Source organism: Cucurbita moschata, unplaced genomic scaffold, assembly GCF_002738365.1.
Source record: "Cucurbita moschata cultivar Rifu unplaced genomic scaffold, Cmos_1.0 Cmo_Scf00053, whole genome shotgun sequence".
NCBI lineage: Eukaryota > Viridiplantae > Streptophyta > Magnoliopsida > Cucurbitales > Cucurbitaceae > Cucurbita > Cucurbita moschata.
In genome coordinates this window covers 1,405,607-1,417,799 of record NW_019268569.1, presented here as the reverse complement: position 1 = coordinate 1,417,799, position 12,193 = coordinate 1,405,607, and the positions used below count along the sequence as shown (strand labels likewise).

Below are 12,193 nucleotides of genomic sequence, written 5' to 3'. Positions count from 1 at the left end.
ACATAATGGCTAATTATGGCCATAAAGTGTGAATGTTACAACTTTTGAAATGCCTTTAATAGTTTCATTTTGAGGCTATATAAAGCCATCTATGTTGTATTTGTAATAAGACTTAGAAGATATATCAAAAGAAGCATTTGTGCTTTTCTTTAGCCAATGGCTAAGTTTCTTTGCAACTCTATGTAGTTTAGATTGCATGTAGAATCATTCAAGCTCGACATGATCAATCTTGCTTGTGGAGTGATTCGAATCTCAATCAAGTGTTCTTGTCTTGAGATATTTGATCAACAAGAATCATTGAAGCTAGACATGATCGATCTTGCTTCTGGAGTGATTCGAATCTCAAACAAAGTGTTCTTGACTTGAGATATTCGATCCACAAGGTAATCCGAATCTTATTCCCCTTGTATTGATTCCTTATCTTATCATTTGGTATCAGAGCTTCAGGCTCAAGATCGGATATATGTTTCCTTTGCGTTTCTTCTCAATTTAATTTTTATTTATTTTCATCTTTTTAGTTTTTAATCGACCCAAAGTTCAAAATTCAATCTTTGCTCTATTTAAAATTTTGAGAGGTGAGAATGAGAGCTTCATTTGTGTAAATGAGTGCAAACAGAGTGGCCTAAAATTCCTTGAGTGTATACACGTGAGAGAGTGTTGTGAGGTCCTTTGTATTTCCATAACTTATTTTTTGCAGCAAAGTTACACAAATAGATTCGAGGACGAATCCTCTTGAAGAAGTGGAGAATGATATGAACCAAGAGACATCAATCATACAATATACTTCAATGAAGATGTGAAGAAAAGGTTGTCAAAATTATCAAAAGATGTTTCAATTCATGCTACATTGAAGAAGAATAAAGTTTGATTGTTGTAAATTTTGGGTGGGTTATAATTTAGAGTAATTTAGAGTTATTGTATTTTAAGACTTTTTATTTAATTTCGGTTACATTTACATAATGGCTAATTATGGCCATAAAGTGTGAATGTTACAACTTTTGTAATTTTCATTTTGAGGCTATATAAAGCCATGTTTGTTGTATTTGTAAGGAAGACTTAGAAGATATATCAAAAGAAGCATTTGTGCTTTTCTTTAGCCAATGGCTAAGTTTCTTTGCAATTCTATGTAGTTTAGATTGCATGTAGAATCATTCAAGCTCGACATGATCAATCTTGCTTGTGGAGTGATTCGAATCTCAAACAAGTGTTCTTGTCTTGAGATATTTGATCAACAAGAATCATTGAAGCTAGACATGATCGATCTTGCTTCTGGAGTGATTCGAATCTCAAACAAAATGTTCTTTGCTTGAGATATTCGATCAACAAGGTAATCCGAATCTTATTCCCCTTGTATTGATTCCTTATCTTATCATTTGGTATCAGAGCTTCAGGCTCAAGATCGGATATATGTTTCCTTTGCGTTTCTTCTCAATTTGATTTTTATTTATTTTCATCTTTTTAGTTTTTAATCGACCCAGAGTTCAAAATTCAATCTTTGCTCTATTTAAAATTTTGAGAGGTGAGAATGAGAGTTTCATTTGTGTAACTGAGTGTAAAAAGAGTGTCCTAAAATTTCCTTGAGTGTATACTCGTGAGAGAGTGTTGTGAGGTCCTTAGTATTTCCATAACTTATTTTTTGCAGCAAAGTTTCACAAATAGATTCGAGGACGAATCCTCTTGAAGAAGTAGAGAATGATATGAACCAAGAGACATCAATCAACAATATGCTTCAATGAAGATGTGAAGAAAAGGTTGTCAAAATTATCAAAAGATGTTTCAATTCATGCTACATTGAAGAAGAATAAAGTTTGATTGTTGTAAATTTTGGGTGGGTTATAATTTAGAGTAATTGTATTTTAAGACTTTTTATTTAATTTCGGTTACATTTACATAATGGCTAATTATGGCCATAAAGTGTGAATGTTACAACTTTTGAAATGCCTTTAATAGTTTCATTTTGAGGCTATATAAAGCCATCTATGTTGTATTTGCAAGGGAGACTGGGAAAATATAGTAAAAGAAGCATTTGTGCTTTTCTTTAGCCAATGGCTAATTTTCTTTGCAATTCTATGTAGTTTAGATTGCATGTAGAATCATTCAAGCTCGACATGATCAATCTTGCTTGTGGAGTGATTCGAATCTCAAACAAGTGTTCTTGCGTTGAGATATTTGATCAACAAGAATCATTCAAGCTAGACATGATCGATCTTGCTTGTGGAGTGGTTCGAATCTCAAACAATGTTCTTGCCTTGAGATATTCGATCAACAAGGTAATCCGAATCTTATTCCCCTTGTAGTTGATTCCTTATCTTATCACTTATCTAATGACCACCAAATTTCATATATAACCTCCACATACTATAATATGCTCAGCATTAAAATTTCATAGGCAGCGAAGTTCATCTATTTTGTTATTTTAATGTTACTTCAATCCCGAGCAATTTGATCGGTTCAGTGCTTTAACTCATGGTTCTTTGAGTTTTTCTTTTATATATCCTTAATCCATACTTGGTTTAGGATTCATGTGAAAATCCAAGTGATTCCAACAAGTATTTTTTAAGAAAAGTCCGAGGTGGCTACTTACCTCATCATCTGTGTTCGGGACTTCCAATTCTTGAGCTTTCGGTTTCTGAATTATTCTGAATTATCTTTACTAGATTCCTCTTTGAGTCTAGTTTCAGCAACCATAAAGAAATTCATGAGAACCGGCCTAAAAGGGGTTCAAATCATCAAAAAGTGTAGAAAGGTCAACATATGGCTACCTTTGACTTTTATTGGTCAAAGTTTGACCTTTGATTTGGACTTCATCTTCTTCATTAGTTGCTGGAAAAATCACGATTTTTCCTTATCATACTCCTCATGTTTTGCCTTTGTTAGCTCTATATACACCTCTAATGGGATAAATTTCTTTTGGGATAAATTTCTTCCCAAAATGTTTAGATGAAGTTTTAAGGAAGAAGTATGAGCCAATTTCATACCTTGTCGTAGTCTGTAGCTTGAGTTATAACCTTCCAAAGTTTGCCGGAAAATGTGTTTCTCATCTTTTTTCGGGACAACCGATTCTAGAGCTTTTCGTTGCCCAATTCCTTCATGAAACTCGTTGGAAATCCCATATGGAATGTGTAGGAGTTGGTATGATGGAAAATGATTAACCACAACCCTCGAATTTAGAAGAAATTTGAGGAAGAAAAATCCATAATCTAAAAGCTTCAAACTCGAATTTTAGGAATCATCACTCGATTCTTGTCTTGAAACATTGCCCATAACTTCTTATTTATAGATCAAGCTTGCATTGCCATTGATTGTTCTAGAATTGTGGTGAACTTTCTCGTTTTTTATTTATCTAAAATTTAAGTGGAAGTATCTAAAACGATGAAGGTGCTACCGACATTGGTTTTCAACTTTAACCATTGGATCTACACAACCTTGAGTCTTGTTAAACGTATCAAAATAGCAGCTCGATCCAACGATTGGAAGTGAATATACGATTGATTTTCTTCTGCTGGACGGTTCTAGAACCAAATCTGGTTGTTCTTTAATTATAGTTTTGTAATTAAATGGAACTTTAGGGGTATTTTTGGTAATTTGTCACATTCGAAATATTTTATTATTATTTTTTTCGAAACATCCATAATTTTTCTTAAAATCCTTAATCCCTTGATGTTGCTGGTCATTTTTCCCTTCTCGACCATCTTAAAATTCCTTCTAGATAAGGAATTAAAAATCGAGAAAGATCCTCGATAATTGAAAAAATGACCTTTTTGCCCTTTTCACCCACTTTTTCCTTTCCCATCTTTGTCCAACCGCCTTAAATTCTTAAAATTACTTCTAACCCTGTAGAAATGACTTGCTTAAGACTCTTGTCCTTGTTTGCTTAATCCTCTTAATTTCAAGTCCTTGAATCCTTTGGATCTTACATGGGGCGCTGGTTCTTGTTGGAGCAAATTTCCTTTATTTTTTTGGGTGTTACATCATATTTCATCACTTGGCTCCCCAAATCGTATTTATCAATCACAGTTTTATACATGATCCCAAGATGAATTGGTTAACTCTTTACTAGTCTCTATGTCGTACATCTACGTATCATGAATACATGATCCTAAGATGAATTGGTCCTCTCTTTCTTATAACATTTTCCACACTACACCAAACATAATTATTTGATTCATAAGCATCGTAAACAAAACCTTAAACCAAACCACCACCAAGAGATCTGAATCAGCTACATAAGGTTCATTTGAAATAGTTCTTGCTTTCTTTTATTAAATGACAGAACAATTTGATAACTATTTGAAAACCCGGTTTATTATTCTTTCTAATCCAAAATGGATTAGAAATTTTGTAAACTCCTCGTTCTCAATTTGTTTAAAAAAATAATGAACCTTTAAATTGTTATTTTACCATCTACGATCGAGTTGCGAAATGCCTTCTTAGGGTAAGTCCGTATTTCCCTCCTCTAATATGTCATTTCTCGAGGAAAATGTATATATTATTACCTTATGACGTAATGTAAAGTGCCTTTTATATCATATATTTGTATTATCATTTCCTTATATAAACCCAACATTTTCTATTAATTTCTCTCAAAGTTGGGAACTTAAATAAATGGGACTACTCCCCTCTTCTAATAACAATTGGTTGTGAACTTGATTCGATGGACCTCCCTGTACATTGTGTTAGTATTTTCGAATACTGTCACAGTCGTACATTTTCAACCATACAACGCCACGATTTGACACACTCATGAAAAATCTTTTTTTTGCCTGACTTTATGGCTTCATTAGACTTTAGACAGGGTTCGTCACTAACTGAACATGACTTATATAGAAACTAAACTTCGTTCAATCATACATGTAACGACTCTAACCGACTTGCCTCTACTCTAGGCCAAGCCTAAGGCTCTACCTTACGTTTACCCTACGTCAAAATCCTTCTAATGCAATGTCCCATTTGATATAGTTGTTTTGATTATCAATCATGACCAAAATAAGTTAACAAATTTTCATATTATAATTTATGTCCATAGATAATTAACAACGTTTATATTTCACTCCTACTGATCATCTCAAGCTTAGAATCGTGATTGATAATGGTTATTTTTTAAATTGAAAAATATATTATTGAACTGATTCTGGGTTATTTTAAAAAATATATTATTGAATTAAAAAAAAAAAAGTAAAACTATAATATAAAAATTAATTTTATGTTATGGTCGTTCGGGTCCTTCACCGAGTCTAATTTTCATAGTGTTTCATGGCCTAGCCCAACGAGGCTTTATCTGGTCATCATATGTAAGGACCGGGCTAACTCGATACTCCAAAAAGGTGAGTAAACTTTAACAAAATATAACAAACAGTATTTAAAACATAACATTACTTAAAACAAAATAGTGTTCATACATGAGTAATTAAGACACAACACAATAGTTAAAACACAAAATAAGGAACGAACATAAAATATTTCAAAACAAATGGGTTGAAGACGACGGGTGAGGCTTGTCTATGACACCTGCTCCAGAGTCCGCTCCCAACCTCGATTAGCTCCTTAATACCTGAAAAAAAAATCCAAAATAAGGAAGAAGTAGAAGACTCAGCAAGTAGCCTACTTGTAGGCTCTTAATCGTGTCCTTGATATGCTAGGATACCGCCTCTATCTATTCTTGTTCTTGTTTCTTTTGTAAGTACTTAGGCCCCTTAGTTCTGTTTTTGACTTGGAGTTATTTAAGAATGAGAAATAGAATTGGGATCGAAAGTGCAAACTTCATTAATATTCACAATGTTTAAATAGGATACCGCACTCTATCTATTCTTGTTCTTGTTTCTTTTGTAAGTACTTAGGCCTCTTAGTTCTGTTTTTGACTTGAAGTTATGTTAAGAATGTAAAATAGAATTGGGATCGAAAGTGCAATCTTCATTAATATTCACAAGGTTTAAATAGGATACAAGCTACCAGCTAATACTTAAAATTAAAGGAAAATATAAACTAACTGAGAGTCAAATAAAATATACTACTAATCAAATCATAAAGAAAAAAATATTAACTAATTAAGAATATATAAGATATATTTCAACACTAATTATTATAATATATTCTCCAAATGTTACATCTTAATACTCCCCCTCAAGTTGGAGAGTGTCTGTCAATCACACACAACTTGTCATTCAAAAAATCGAACTGACGTCTTCCCAAATTTTTAGTGAAAATATCTACAAATTGCATTTTAGTCGAAACATAACACGGTTTGATGATTCCAGCTTGTAATTTTTCTCGAACTATATGACAATCTATTTCTATGTGTTTCGTATGTTCATGAAAAACTGGATTGACTGCTATGTGTAATGCTGCTTGATTATCACAATACAATAATGCTGGTTTGGACAGTGGAACTTTCGAGTCTTGAAGAATGTATCTTAACCAAGTTAACTCTAAACAAGTATTTGCCATCACTCGATACTCGGCTTTTGCTGATGATCTGGACAATGCAGAACCAAGAAATTGATTGTCTGGAAGTTCGACAACCGCCCCAGTCTGAATCGCAATATGCTTGTAATCTTAAGTTGTTTTCAGATGGTAGTACAAGTTCTTGACCAAGAGTACCTTTGATGTATCTCAGAACTCGAAGAGCTGTCTCCCAATGTTGTTTTCTTGGTTCATGCATAAATTGACTAAGAACACGAACTGAATACACTATGTCAGGCCTAGCAACGGATAAATATATTAATCTGCCAATCAATCATTCAACTTCTCCCATTCTGTTAAACAAAGTTTCAGATTTTGCTCCATAGGAAATCTTTCTAGACGTGCTCCTGTAAGACCTGTGTCTTTAAAAATGTCTAGAGCATACTTCCTTTGAGAGATAAAAATTTCTTTTCTAGATCTAGAAAATTCAATGCCTAGAAAATATTTCAAATTCCCTAAATCTTTGATAAGGAATTTCTCGAATAAACTAGTCTTGGGATGTTGAATTCCTTTGAGACCGAGTATGATTACGTTCCAAGGCTGCAATTTCATCATTCATAGCCTGCTACCATAATGGGTCGCCAACTGCCTCATCATAGGTTTTAGGTTCTGTCTGGGCTGTAATAAGAGTCAGAAATGCACGTTGAGTAGGAGAAAAACGAGAGAATGAAAAGTAATCATGAAGGGGATACCTGGTGACAGTGTTGGGACTTGAGCTAGAGGTTAAATGATTGGCTTCAGAAGACATCTCATTATCATTATAACAAGTTGGAGGTCGTTTTGTACGAGTAAAGCTTCGGAGTGGAACTGATGTATCAGGTGGGATAAGATTAGAATTAGTGGGTGAATCGGGAGAAGGAATAGAAGGTGGGGGAGGACTAGAATGGATGTTTGAGTAGGATGATTCATGAAGTGGTAAAATGGGAGTTGAAGGAGCTAATGTCAAAGTTTGTGAAGCTGAAGAAAAAGGAAAATCAGCGGCACAAAATTTAACATCACGATTGATAAAAAAAATTTTAGATTGCATGTCATACAACTTGTAACCTTTGTGAGCACAAGGATATCCTACAAAAACACAAGGAATTGCCCGAGGTTCAAATTTTTGCTTAGGGTGTGTACTGTAGTTGCATAACACTTAAAACCAAAAACTTTAAGATGGTGAAATGTAGGTGGTCGTTTGTAGAGGGATTCAAAGGGTGTCTAGTTATAGGATAAACAGTAGTTAAAATTGTGTTCTATGTAGAGTGCTTAAAATGCACTCTACCTAACTTTAACTCGACCTGATATTTCTTCTGTAGTTGGGGTTATGAGTCGGTACATGCAAAGTCCAAAGAAGCCTCATTTGGATGCAACTCGACGGATCTTGAGATATATCAAAGGTACAATCGACTATGGTCTTTTGTACAAAAGAAACATAGACTGCAAGCTAGTTGGATAATGTGATGCTGACTATTCACGAGACCAGGATACTCGGAGGTCAACCACTAGGTATGTGTTCAAGTTTGGTTCAGAAACAATTTCTTGGTGTAGCAAGAGACAACCAACAGGATCATTGTCAACTATAGAAGCAAAGTATAGAGCAGCGGCTGGAGCAGTTCAAGAAAGTACATGGCTAAAACTCTTGATGGAAGATTTGCACCAAAAAATTGAGTATCCAATATCACTTCATTGCGACAACCAATCTGCGATTCGCCTAGCAGAAAATTGCTAGATCAAAGCACGTGGAGGTGCAGTACCATTTCATTAGAGAGAAGGTCCTAAAGGAAGAAATCAAGAAGAGCAGATCAAGACTGATGACCAAGTTGCAGACTTGTTTACAAAAGAGCCGAATACGGGCAAACATGAGAGTTTTCTCTGTCAGCTTAACATGGTACCACGATTGAGGACTAGTGCTGAGGGGGAGTGTTAAAATATCATCACTGGCCCAATAGAGTCAAGCCCAATAATTGTACGAATCCATTGTATATTTATTTTAGTAGAGGTTTTAGGAAAGATACTAGATATGTTAGGAAAGAGATCTCGATATTTTAGGAAAAAGATTTACATTTGTTAGGTCTAGATTGCGTAGGGTATAGTACAAATACCCCTCGACCCTACCTAGTTTTTCATCCCAAGAAATCCCAAGCATTATAGAGTATTAGTATTCTACAAAGTGTCTTGCATTCTCTTCTCGATTGGTCTTAATAAAGAGTGCGAGTGTTTCCCACAGAGATTTGTGTTCAACATGCGGTACGCTTCCAATTCATCCCAGAGTGCTTTGACCTTGGTGAAATATGCTGAGAGTGCCATGGTTCCCTGTGACATCATTGTCATCGACTTTTGTATCTGAAAAATTGCTGGAGCATTCTTTTGTGAGAAATGATCGTGAATATCAACCCACACTTGATGAGCTGTCTTGGCGTGAATAATTCCATCAGCGATATCTACTTCAACTAAATGAGTTAACCAAGATAATATCATATTGTTGCACTGATTCTAGAGTTCAAATTCGGTTGAATTTGCATCTTGAGACGGTTCTTCAATAGTGCCATCTATGAAGCCAATTTTTTTTTTTGGCAATAAGAGCATGCAAAACTTATTTACACCAGGATTGGTAATTTGTTCCATATAATTTGATTGGAACAAGTGAATATCCTGGCTGATAAGAGTGATGATTATAATAAGGATGTGTTATGTCAACATCCGAAATTTTGAAGTTGGATTTGAACTGATTCCGCCATAAAGAAATTAAGATATTTAAGAACACCAAGATCGGTGCTTTGATACAATGTTAAGAATGAGAAACTAAATTGGGATCGAAAGTGCAATCATCATTAATATTCATAACGTTTAAATTGATGGTGTTAATATAACACATGCAGAAGCAATTTGGATCTTAGGCACTTTAAAAACATCAATTATAGTAAATAACTAGCATGTTCATAAGTATTAAAACTCAATGAGTTTGAATACTAACCTTTTGTAGTTCAAATTCCTTTTTCCTCATGAACCGGTTTCGAACCACCACTGGTGTCTTCTCCACTATCCTCTGGCCTTAGAACGGGATTGTGGAATCCGGTGAGTGACTAAACTTGGGAGGGATTTTGTATATATGAAAAGAGTGTTGGTGAGAGGTTTTTCTCAAGGTTTTTCACTAAGAAAGACCTTCCATGTACCATGATCACTCTATTTATAGAGTTATGTTTGCATGTTCATGCAAATTTGAGATCACCAAATTTTGACACTCAAAATTCCACTATAATTTTTGGAATCCAAATCTAAAATGAAAAACAACACTGAAACCTTTTTATTGTATGAGGTCGAGGTACTAGAAACATTAGGTTGTTCGCGACACAAAGTCTCCTTCAAACATTCGACCATCTTATTTATTTCGAAAAGTACAATAAAAGAAACTCAAAAGAATGAGAGCCAAATGGATAGAGGCGGTCTTCTTTTTTAATTAAGGTTGTCTCTCATTTTGAAGTTCTATGGCAATGAACAATTCATCGGACAACATAAGGAGAGGAGCATATCTTGGGGTTCTGTCTTCCTGAAATGATGGGTTTCACATTCGTGCATTGGGAGCAAATAGGACCTTTTATTCCATTGTAAGTGAGGTCAATGTTGCTTACTTTTACATCGTCATATAGTAAGTGATGGCTGCAAATAAGTTTGATTGCCAGCGGAGTTGCAGAACTTCCTCTAATGTTCTTGAAGCTCACTGTGCTAATCTTAATTTTTGAACAAATCTGAAAATTAAAATGAGACGACAATTGGTTTATTTGTGAAGTTATAATGAAAAAATGAATCAAAGGTTCGAGAATGCGATCAATACCTGCCGATTGCACGGATAATACTCTTGGTCTATTAGAATAGGGTTGCTAACATTGAGCATTATAATGTCCAAAAAGTGCATATTGGTGGAGGTGCCGCTAGCAGCAGAAGCTGGCCACGTTTTGATCCTGACACCATTAGTGGTGTTAACTAACGTGCAGTTCTTTACGGTGACACCTTCAACAGGTTCTTCGTTAGTGTATCTTCCAAGACTTCTGATGCTTATTCCATGTCCTGGCCCGCATGTCACGTTGGTGACTTCAATTACTTTACTTTCATCTCCAAGAGAAATGCATCATCTCCAGTTGCAATTTTGGACTTTGTGATTGTGATCTTATTTGATCGACCAATGTGTATTCCATCAGTGTTGGGACTGTTTTCTGGTGCAGCTATATTTATATTATGGAACGTGAGGTTGTTGCAGCCGAGGACGTTGATATGGAAGTTCTTGCTATCAAGTGATGTTATTCCCTTAACAGTTGAATTGGTGATGAAGTTGAACCTCAAACTCTAAACATTTTGTATAATCAAATAATATTGTGTGAGGCTCGGTAATGAAGCTAAAAATTTGGACATAACCCAATGAAATTGAAAACTCAAAAAAGTTTCACTTTTTCACTTGATTGTTGAAAGATTATCCTCTGAAAAATGAAGAACACTTACCAAATTATAAATGTCAGAACATTAGAGAAGACATGTAAGACGCCCTTTAAAAAAACAACAAGATGCATGAGATTGTGAAGGAAAGCTTAAGGCATATTACCTACAGCGGGGAGTTGGGCACTATTTATGCGTTTGTGGCAATCATTCCTTTTCCAAGCTGCTTTTCCTTGGCCATGAAAAACTCCTTCACCTGATAATGTCAATCTATCAACACGGGCAAAAGTGATCAATTATCTCCCTGGACACTTTTTGGTGCCTGCAATGTTCCTCCAAGTTGAAAGTCAATTGGGCTATTACAAGGTCCTTAAAAATTCCCTTGCTTTACTTTAAATATCCATCTCGGAGTAAAAATTGCACTAGAACGATTGGACGTGCATGCATCCTTCCATGCATTTGCTAAAATCTACATTTCTCAAGTAACAAAAATTATAGCAAACAATTGATCAACTCAACCAGTGATAATAGTGATGTTCATATTGTATATTTACCTTCCTGATGTCAGTACCAGACACTATGTTACCATATCTTTTAAAAGGAAAAACAACATCGGCACTAGATTGAGTATCGACGGTAAGAGCTAACAATAGTAACATCAAAATTGTAGCAGCCAAGAAACTCGATTTGATCGTACTCATGCTGCCTTTGCTTTCTTTTATTTTTTATGTATATTCTTTGAAAACTAGTGAGAGACAATGACATTTCGTTTTAGATTTGGAACTTTTTATGTATCTAATACAAATTGAAAATTAGGAATCAAGTTGGGATGAAACTAAAAGAAGTTATGGATCCATCTCCCTCGCTTCATCCAAACATAAATTGATAACTAAAATATTTAACTTTGTTATGCATGTTGATGTTAATATAACAAATGCGGAAGCAATTTGGATCTTAGGCACTTTTAGAATATCAATTATGGTAAATAATTAGCATGTTCACAAGTATTAAAACTTAATAAGTTTAAATACTAACTTTTTGTAGTTCAAACTCCTTTTTCCTCACGAACCGGTTTCAAACCCACCCTAGTGTCTTCTCCACTATCCTCCGGCCTTAGAACGGGATTGTGGAATCTGGTGAGTGACTAAACTTGGGAGGGATTTTGTATATGTGAAGAGAGTGTTTGTGAGAGGTTTTCTCAAGGTTTTTTTTATCAAGAAGAAGAAGACCTTTCATGTACCATGATCACTCTATTTAAAGAGTCATGTTTGCATGTTCATGCAAATTTGAGATTGCCAAATTTTAACACTTAAAATTCAACTCA

General features: G+C 34.7%; 1 pseudogene; it reads right to left on the bottom strand.

The window, feature by feature from the left end:
- Positions 1-9,941: 9,941 nt before the first annotated feature.
- On the bottom strand, positions 9,942-11,570 carry LOC111436316 (annotated as a pseudogene).
- Between the last annotated feature and the right edge of the window lie 623 nt (positions 11,571-12,193).